The following is a 10,007-nucleotide window of genomic DNA, read 5'->3' as shown; positions in this document are numbered from 1 at the left end:
GCTCTCCACGCCATCTTGTCAGGTTTACGCTCTGTCTCGTCTTTCGCTTTTTTTTGCTATTAAGCGTATTCATTTGGCCTTATTTTGCTGCATGCGGCTTGTGTTTATTGTATTCTTACATTCTGTGTACTCGATTCGACTCGGCACCCTCGATTTGTTCGTTTTTTTCTGCCTCTAAGTCGATCCTGTCTTTCCTTTCTCTGTTGGGGGTCGGATTTTCGCTGGGTGCCTAAGTGCGCGTTCCATGCCTCGTGTGCCATACCACGAAGGCAGGGATCATGGTGCTGGGATTGAGACTCAGCAAGAGACTCTCCCAGGCCCGGAGCTCATGATTCCTCCCGATACGGACCGCGGTGATGCGTCGTCAGACGCTGATCGCGGAGGCGACTTTTGTACCAGTAAAACGGTCATGAAGGGGACGGGGGGGAAAGAGGTACGAGCATCGCCTCCCGAGGTGTCCCAGCGTGAGGCGGGGAGAAGGGGGAATGGCAAGTCCTCTCCTGGCTGTGGGGACTCGCAGCTAGGCGCGAACTCCCAAGGGGAGGCCGCGCCCGGCCATTACCTGGGTCCCCACTCGGAGACGGCCCTCACGGGTCCCATTGTTGTTCCCCCTCCTCCCTTCTCTGTCGACCCCCCTCCCCCACCTCCTTTTGGGGGGGGAGAAAAAAAAATTTGGTTCCGGGGGGGGATCTCTACTTTGCCCACCCCGGGCCAAGCCACCCTAGTCTCCCCACGGGAGGGGATTCGGGGCGCATGGCAACCTGCTCTGCAGGTCTTCCTGCTATCCGGCTGGTCTCCCCTGCTGGGGGAGGCCCGCGCGTGTCAGGCGGTTCCGGGCAGTCAGCCCGCTCGTCTTTTGGCGGGACTGACACCCAAGTCGGACCTGACCTCCCTCCGACTTGGCCAGGTGTTGTTGTTTTTTTTTTTTTTTTTTTTTTTTCCCTTCATGGAGGTCAACGCGCCAGTGATCCTTGGGGTTCGGGTCACAGTATGGCTGGTGCCCACGGGTGGTTACCCCCATTCTACCCGTACTGGGGCGCACCTATGGTGCACGCTGGGTTGCCGGGAGTACCAAGGGCCAGCCCCTTGTCCGCTCCCCACCGGACCCAACCCAGCACATCTCACAGGGTGACACACAGCCCCGACAAGTGGGATCGACTTCTTGTCGGTCAGGTCGAGCTCCTCGACCAATATTGCCACTGTCCACAAATCAGGCCTCTGTCAACCCACAGGTGACCTCCACGGTCACAACGGTCTCCTTGTCAGGACCTCCCGAAACCTGGAGGGGGTCAGGCTGGTGTTCTCCTGACCCACTCCCGGGAGGGTCACTACCTTGTCGTGGTCGGGAGGCTTAGTGGCCAGTGATCGAGCGAGCTATGTCGGCGGGGGCATCAGTGCTTCTTGGGGTTTGGTGCTCTGATCCCAGGTCTTAATTGACAGCCTACATAGCCATCGTAGCTGCCAGGGCTGAATAAGTGGTGGTTTTGTACTGATGCCCCTGATAGGGCTTCCCATGCCGAACAGGTCGTGAGTGAGGCCCAAACTAAACGTGACCCACTGTCCCTTTCGCTGTTCTCTATCCTTCTTTTTACTGCCTCTTTTCTGTCCTCAGCTCCCCATCAAGCCTTCTTTTCCACATTCTTTTTTTCTCTGTGGCCTTCTTTAGGCCCGCCGTGTTTGCCGTGCGGCGCGACCTGTGATGGAGGGGAATGAGATCCTGGGGATTGAGAGAGCACGCTGCTCTCAACACATCCCTTTGGCTCGGACCTCTCCTAAGACAGGCGGCACACATTGGCCCGTGTGTGTCAATCGGCTACCCCTTCGTGGGGCTGGGTCAAGACTGGCAGTTTAGTGGCTGATGAAGGTAACCCCCGTAGTGCTCGGTTCTCTGTCCCCGGGAGCTGGGCATGATCAGGGGGGAACACGTTGGAGCTGGACTGTTGGTCGTATATCCCTCCCGAAACCTGGAAGGGGTCAAGCTGGTGTTCCCTTGACCCTGGCCCCTAAGTTGGACCCCATGGTGGGTGGGTAAGGGAGGGATGAATTCACATTTTTTTCAACATGACTTCCAAAAAACTACACCCCCCTAACTCTGGCAAAAGACAACGAGAAGGAACGGACGACTCCGACTCCGACTCAGAGGTCGTTGAGACCTCTGGTTTTTGGCCATCGTGGCTTGTGATGGAGGGCGCTGATGACGACAAGCCCTTGTCGGCTCTCAGCCCCTTCGCTGTCCAGAAGGGCTTTCAGTGTCTGGCAGGACCGCTAAAGTCCATCAAGAGACTGAGGAGCAGAGCGTTTTTAGTGCAGACAGAGTCCAGAAGGCAGACACAGCTCCTCCTCAAGGCGACCACTTTCGTGGATAGGGCGGTGAAGGTTTCCCCTCACAAAGGTCTCAACTGCTCAAAGGGAGTCATCAGATGCCCGGAGTTGAAAGGTGTGTCTGAGGCTGAAATCAAGAGCGAGCTGTCCTCTCAGGGAGTGACCGACGTGTACAGGGTGACGGTGAGGAAGGGGTCGGACAGAGTCCCGACCAACACTTTCTTCCTCACCTTCTGCTGCCCGGATGTCCCCAAGGACATTCGGGTCGGATACCTGCTAGTTAATGTAAGCCTGTACGTGCCGTCCCCTCTGAGATGCTTTAAGTGCCAGAAATTCGGACACGTGAGAGACCGATGTAAGGAGGAAGAGGCGTGTGGCACCTGTTCAAAGGCGGCGCACCAGGGCGATTGCGTCAATCCAGCCCGGTGTGCGAACTGCGGAGGTGGCCACCCGTCCTCATCGAAAGACTGCCCCGCCTGGAAAAAAGAAAAACAAATCCAGAAAGTCAAGACAGAAAAGAAAATTTCCTTCTTTGAGGCAAGGAAACAGGTGGAGGCCGCGTCGCCTAAGGCGTCGTATGCCTCTGTCGTCAGACCCAGGATGGTGGACGTCGCGGTCCAGACGACGTCCACAGGAACGCAGACGGACGACTTAACCGCCTTGTTAGAACCGTTAGCCTTGGGTGGAGACGCCGTGTCCACCCCTTCCCATCCTGTGCGGCAGTCCTCAGGGGCTGCTGGGGGGGAGAGAAAAGCCTCGGGCGGAGGCACGTTGTCCGCCTCCCGCCCCACCCCACCCCCCGGCACCCCTCGCCCCGCCTCTCGTCTGCCTGGCCCTCGGGCTGGCGGAAGTGGCCGGAAACCCCCCGTACCTCCAAAACTCAAGGAGGGGAGGGTTGCGGCCTCGGCGGGATCGGGAAGGGCCGAGGTGGTGGATATTCCGACTCGGTCGGAATCCGAAAAATTTATTTCGAAAAATAAATACTCCACCCTGGCGGACCTTGAGCCACCGCAAGCAGAGGAGCAGGGGGTAGCGATGGAATAGGCTGCTGCTTTAATTTTTTTTATAATCTTTTTTAATGGCAGTGATCTACTGGAACATCCAGGGGTTCCACGCCAATTTTCAGGAACTCCAGCTGCTTTGTCGTGCTTTGAAACCTTCAGTGCTGGTGCTGCAGGAGACTCTGCAAAGAGATGGCAAGGTTTTATCTCTCTCTGGTTTTAACTCCGTTTTTAAACCCGCTCAACCGAAGCAAGAGGGATTGACGGGAGGTGTCGCTCTTTTTATTCGCAAGTCCCTTTTATACAGTACAGTTCTTTTAAGCACCCCTTTACAGGCGGTGGCAGTCAGAGTCACGCTTGAGAAAACCATCACTGTCTGCTCTCTCTATCTTCCTCCTTCCGTCCGTGTTCTGAGGCAGGACCTCATGAACCTGGTCGACCAGCTCCCACGTCCGTTTTTACTGTTGGGCGACTTCAATGGACACTCCCCGCTCTGGGGAAGTGAGATGACATCAGCCCGAGGTCTTCTCTTGGAAAACCTTCTTTCCGACATGGACTTGTGCTGTCTTAACGCCAAGTCTCCCACTTACCTGCATCTGCCCTCTGGAAAGCTCTCGTGTTTAGATCTGTCGGTCTGCGATCCATCGTTGGTCCTGGACTACGAGTGGAAAGTGCACGACGATCTGCACGGGAGTGACCACTTTCCTGTCGTCCTCCGCCCCACAGATGGAGAAGGTGACTCTCTGCCTGACCGCCTGTATTACGACAAAGCAGACTGGAGTTTTTTTACCACCAAGATAAGAGCGGAGCTGCAGGAAGAAACAGTATTGAAAAGCAAGGACCCTGCTGACGCTCTGACTCGGATCGTTTTAGATTGCGCCAAAGCAGCAGTCCCATCGTCTACCTCCAAGCCTCAGGTCCCTAGAACGCCCTGGTTCAACGCGGAATGTCAGGAGGCCCGCAAGTCTCGGAAGAGAGCGCAGCGACGCGTCTTTCGGAGACCAGAGACCGATAGCGTTCGAACCCATCAACAGCTGAGGGCGAAAGCCAGGTATGTTTTTAAAAAGAGCCAGAGGAAGTCATGGAGAGATTTTTGCTCTTCCTTAACCTCCAACACACCCAAGAAGAAAGTGTGGAGGGTTTTAAAAAGAATTAAGGGCAAAAACGTATGCCCGACCTTTCACCATCTTAAACTTTCAGACGCTCTGGTCACAGAGAAGAAAGCAGTTGCCAATTTGCTTGCCTCCACAATAGAACAGAACTCGAGATCTGCTAACAAATCTGCTCGCTTTCTTAAAACCAAAAACCTGTCAGAAAAAACACCATGTAACTTCTTTTCCGACAACACAGAGAATTACAACCTTCCTTTCACAATGAACGAACTTAAATCTGCCCTTCAGACCTGTACGGATTCCTGTCCAGGAATGGACGAGGTCCATTATAAACTCCTAAAGCACCTTCCCCAAACCTGTCTGGACACCCTGCTTAAAGTTTATAACCACATCTGGGTCACAGGCTTTTTTCCACCCTCCTGGCGGAAAGCCCTCATAATCCCGCTGCCGAAACCGGGAAAAGACCCCTCGAACCCCTCCAACTACCGCCCAATTGCACTGACCAGCTGCATCTGCAAACTGATGGAGAAGATGGTCAACGGTAGACTGATGTGGAAATTAGAGACCGACGGCCTTCTGGCGAAAGAACAGTGCGGTTTCCGCAAGCATCGCTCTACCGTTGACCATCTGGTTCGTCTGGAAACCACTGTAAGAAATGCTTTTGTGAACAAACAACATGTGGTGGCCATATTTTTTGACTTGGAGAAAGCTTACGATACCACGTGGAAATTTGGTATTCTTTCCGACTTGCACAAGCTCGGCTTCCGAGGACACCTGCCTCAGTTCATCCACAATTTTTTACAAGACAGACAATTCCAGGTGAGACTCGGCACCACCCTGTCCGACATTCACGAGCAGGAGCTGGGTGTCCCGTAAGGGAGCATCCTGTCGCCGGCTCTTTTCAGCATCAAAATTAATGACATCGTTCAATCCGTTCAGAGGGGATCGGACAGCTCGCTGTTCGTGGACGATTTTGCCTTATATGCAACCGGCAGCACGTACGCCAGCATCCAGCGACGGCTTCAGCTCTGCGTCAACAAAATCCAGTGTTGGGCAGAGGAGAATGGCTTCACATTTTCGTCCTCCAAAACTGAATGCATCCATTTTCATAATTTTCGCCAGTTCTATCCGGACCCTGAAATCCGTCTGGGAACATCCACCATCCCAGCGGTCAAGGAAGCCAGATTTTTAGGGGTCGTCTTTGATCAGAAGCTGAACTTCCTCAGCCACATTAAACAGCTGAAAGTATCTTGCCAAAAAGCCCTTAACATCATCCGAGTTGTGGCACACACGAACTGGGGTGCTGATAAGAGAACTCTCTTGCACCTCTACAGAGCCCTGGTCCGGTCCAAACTGGATTATGGAAGTGTGGTATACGGCTCGGCCAGACCGTCCTATCTGAAACTGTTGGACCCTGTACACCACCAAGGGCTCCGTCTCAGCTTAGGTGCTTTCCGCACCACCCCTGTGCACAGCCTGTACGCAGAGGCGGGGGAACCGCCTCTTTCCAACCGCAGACTGAAGCTGACCCTGAACTATTATTTGAAATTGTTCTCGGAACCTACAAACCCTGCTTACGACGCTGTATTCAACAACCCTTTCGATAAGAAATTTACAGACAACCCAAACTGCATACCTCCTCTCGGACTCTGCATTCAGCCACACTTAGAAAAGGCCGATCTGGATGTCGGTGGCATCTCGGATTTCTCTAAGTTCCCTGACAGCCCTCCGTGGACCTTTACAACACTTGAGGTCCGATTCGATCTGGCCTCGTACCGTAAGGACACCACCAGTTCTCTGGCCTACAGAACCTACTTTTCGGAACTGTGCCACCAATTCCCCACTTTTCAAAGCATCTTCACTGACGGTTCCAAGTCAGAGGACGGAGTCGCCGCATCTGCGTTCTGTCCCGCCTTTCCTGACCGGCCCTCAACGGAACACATCCTGTCTGACAGCTCGGTGTACACCGCGGAACTGACCGCACTGGTTCTGGCGGTAAAAATGGTTCTCTCTTCGAAACAACAGAGATTCATGATCTTTTCCGACTCCTTGTCAGCCCTGGAGGCGATAGCCTGCAGGAATATCACTCATCCGAAACTGCTGGAATTTTATGAAACTTTTACTCTCACAACAAAGAAAGGATACGAGGTTGTGTTGGCCTGGGTTCCCGGACATGTTGGCATTTGTGGTAACGAAAGGGCGGACCTGCTGGCCAGGAACGCTGTAAAGAAAGAATTGTCCAGATCCTTTGTGCCATATACAGACATGAAGCGGAAGGTGAACACCTACGTTAAGGATCTATGGCAAGAGGAGTGGAACACCCAGACGGACAACAAGCTCTTCCAGATCCGTCCGGACCTAAAAGAGACCCTCCCTTCGGGGGTGAAGAACAGAAAGGAGGAGTCTGTGCTGTGCAGACTGCGTACGGGGCACACTTTTTTTACTCGTTCTTACTTGTTGAAGGGGGAAGAGGCCCCTCGATGCATTCCCTGTGACGAGCCTCTCACCGTGAAACACGTGCTCCTTGACTGTTGGGATCTGCATGACGTTAGACGCAGACATTACACGGAGGTTTCTTTGAAGACTTTGTTTCGTGATGTCCCTCCGTGGGCGCTGATGGACTTCTTAAAAGAAGTGAACCTTTTTAACCAGATTTGAAGGTTTTAAACTATGGAAGTTTTCTTTTAACTTTGGAGTGAAAGTTTGAAGTGGTGACTCGTTTTAATTGGTTGTTGTTTTTTTATCCTTGTAGTAGTTATTGACGCGGCGATAGCCTTGAGATGGCCTTAGTGGTCGGCGAGGCTCTAAGCACCATAATTTCATTTCATTTCATTTACGTGTTCACGTCGTGGTCTGTTCATCAGTCCGGACGCCGTCCAGTATCTTTCGAAACGCTGGCGCCATTTCAGCCAGTTCTCTGGCGTGCCTTCCAACGGTTTGGGAGTGGGGAGATTGAGAGGTCGATGATCGTTGTTGTCACTTGCCTGCTGCTTTTCTGCCATGTTTTGGGGGTCGATGAGACCGCTGCCACCGTGTAATATTATGTAAAGATACAAATGGAGTCCAGACAGAGTGCTTCTGTGTAAGCCACGTTTATTACGCCAAGTTCGGATCAACCGGAGCTCTTTCCCTTAGCTCGTCTGAATGTACACAAAGCACTACAAACGCATGCATCATACAACAACAATGGCTTACAGATCCTCCTCTTGAACTTGCCAGAACCATGCACACATTCTGGCGGAAAACAACAAAGATGGTTACCATCACTCTTTACGTTCAGTCTGCTCAAAACTCGGTTACTCTTCTCTGTCAGAGGAGAGACTGCTACGACTGGGACACTGAAGAGCGTGATAAACTGAAATTCTTAATTTCATCGTTTATGAGTGAGAAGAGTAATTAATTATGCACACTTTGACAACATCACTTCTTCACCGATGCCTTCCCTCTCAATTTCATCAAGCTCCTTGGGAACTCATGCGATGCACTTTCACTCTGAGCCAACCACTGTGTCACAAACAGACGCTTCACTTGATTCCAGAGGACAGTCACCCGCTAAAAGACCAGGTACAGGTACACCTTTAATGAACCCTACTAGTGAATGCCCGTCTGTGCTGACTTGTGTGTACACTCCGACACAAGTTGTGCTGCATCCACCCACCCCTTCAGCAAGAGTGCCTCCATCCCCGTCACGGACAAAGCTGTCATCGCCCAAGGCAACTCCTTCAGGAACCAAGGTGAAGAAACTTCGTCGACGTACCCTTTGTGTCAGTCAGAAGCAAAACAGAAACTTTCTGTTTCAGATCAATTCATATATAAAGCAACTCGAAGAACTCAAAGAAACGGTTGACTATTTTACTTCATCACAGCAAGAAATGAAAGAGTCTTTTTGCGTCACAGATTGAAGATTCCAAGACAGCAACAAACAAACAAAAACAAAAAACAAAACAAAAAAACCCTTATGAAAACAAAAAGCAGTTCAGCTGGCTCAAGCATTGGCGATTTTGAACAAAAACTGAAAGAATTATAAACATCCATTGACTCACTGACCAGCGACAATCAGACTCTAAGAACTCAGATGGGAAATATCCGCTCGGAGTTGAAGAACATGAAACTGAAATCACCAACAGTCGATGCCAGCACAGAGTACGACAACATCGAAGCAGCTAAGGAGAAACACAATCGCTCAGACGGTAACTACATCTGGATGCAGTGATCCGGCTTCTTCAACAACTGGCCTTCAGAGTGTGGCAGTTCAACCTGTCAGCGCTGTTGTCACCCCGAGCAACAAAGGAAAGCGAGAGTTACAATCAAAAGTCCGTGAAAAACAGTGGTCTTTCTATTTTCACTTTTAAGTCCTCAGCCACCGATGGCCAGTCAGACGATTCCAGTGCAACCACCCTCAAGTCAAGTGACACCAGATTAGCGTCTTCCAACCTGGTGCCCCCTGCTGTTCCATGTGACACCACGACGGAAGACCACCCGTCCACCACCTACTCTGTTCCTGTTGGCAACTACTTCGCCCCTATCTCAGACAGCGCTCTCTCTGACAAGACTGCCGGTGTCGAGATTCCCGAATCAACCGAGACCCCAAAGCCTGACAAAGAAACGTTTACAGTGTCTCGTGAAAGGAGTCAGAAACGCTCTCCATTAGAAGTGCTCAGTGACATCACTGTAAATGAAAGTGCACAGCATTCTTTTGGTGACTCCATCATCAAATATGCGGACCCAATGAAACTTGTACTGCGCTTGTACAACCTACACAAAATTTGTGTTCCAGGCATGGCAACACATGACACAGAGCGTTGGCTGACACATCAGCCAGCATACCGCAACATTAAAGCACAAATAACATAATTTTGATTGCATTACCATTCCCATTCTGAATATGTTGTGTGTGTGTGTGTGTGTGTGCGTGCGTGCGTACGTGTGTGTAATAATAATGGTATTTATATAGCGCTGAATCTTGTGCATAGACAAATCTAAGCGCTTTCGCACCAGTCATTCTCACGCACACATAACTCTAAAACTGGAGAAACTGAAGACAAGGAAGAGGCAGGGAAGGGAGGCTATTTTGGGAAGAGGTGGGTTTTAAGGCCAGGCTTGAAAGAGCTGAGTGTGGAGACTTGACGAAGCGAAAGAGGAAGTTCATTCCAATTGCAAGGTCCAGAGACAGAGAAAGAACGGCGGCCAACAGTCGAGAGTTTGAATCTGGGTATGCGTAAATGGAGTGGATCCGAAGCTGATCGTAGTGAGCGAGATGGAGTGTAGAGGTGAAGGCAGCCACAGAGATAAGAAAGGGCTGATTTGTGAATACATTTGTAGCATAGAGTGCTGATCTTGTACTTTTTTCGGTGTGAGACAGGGAGCCAGTGGAGATGTTGCAATAGAGGAGTGATGTGCTCAGATCTTTTCTTTCTGAGTACGAGTCAGGCAGCAGAGTTTTGTATGCGCTGAAGGGACTGAATGGATGAAGTAGGCAAACCAGACAATAGAGAGTTACAGTAGTCAAGGCGAGAGAGAATGAGAAAAACGACAAGTCTAGATGTTGCGTCAATGGACAGATATTTCCGGA

The sequence above is a fragment of the Babylonia areolata genome, chromosome 19 (assembly GCF_041734735.1).
Source record: "Babylonia areolata isolate BAREFJ2019XMU chromosome 19, ASM4173473v1, whole genome shotgun sequence".
Lineage (NCBI taxonomy): Eukaryota > Metazoa > Mollusca > Gastropoda > Neogastropoda > Buccinidae > Babylonia > Babylonia areolata.
This window is presented reverse-complemented; position numbering follows the sequence as displayed.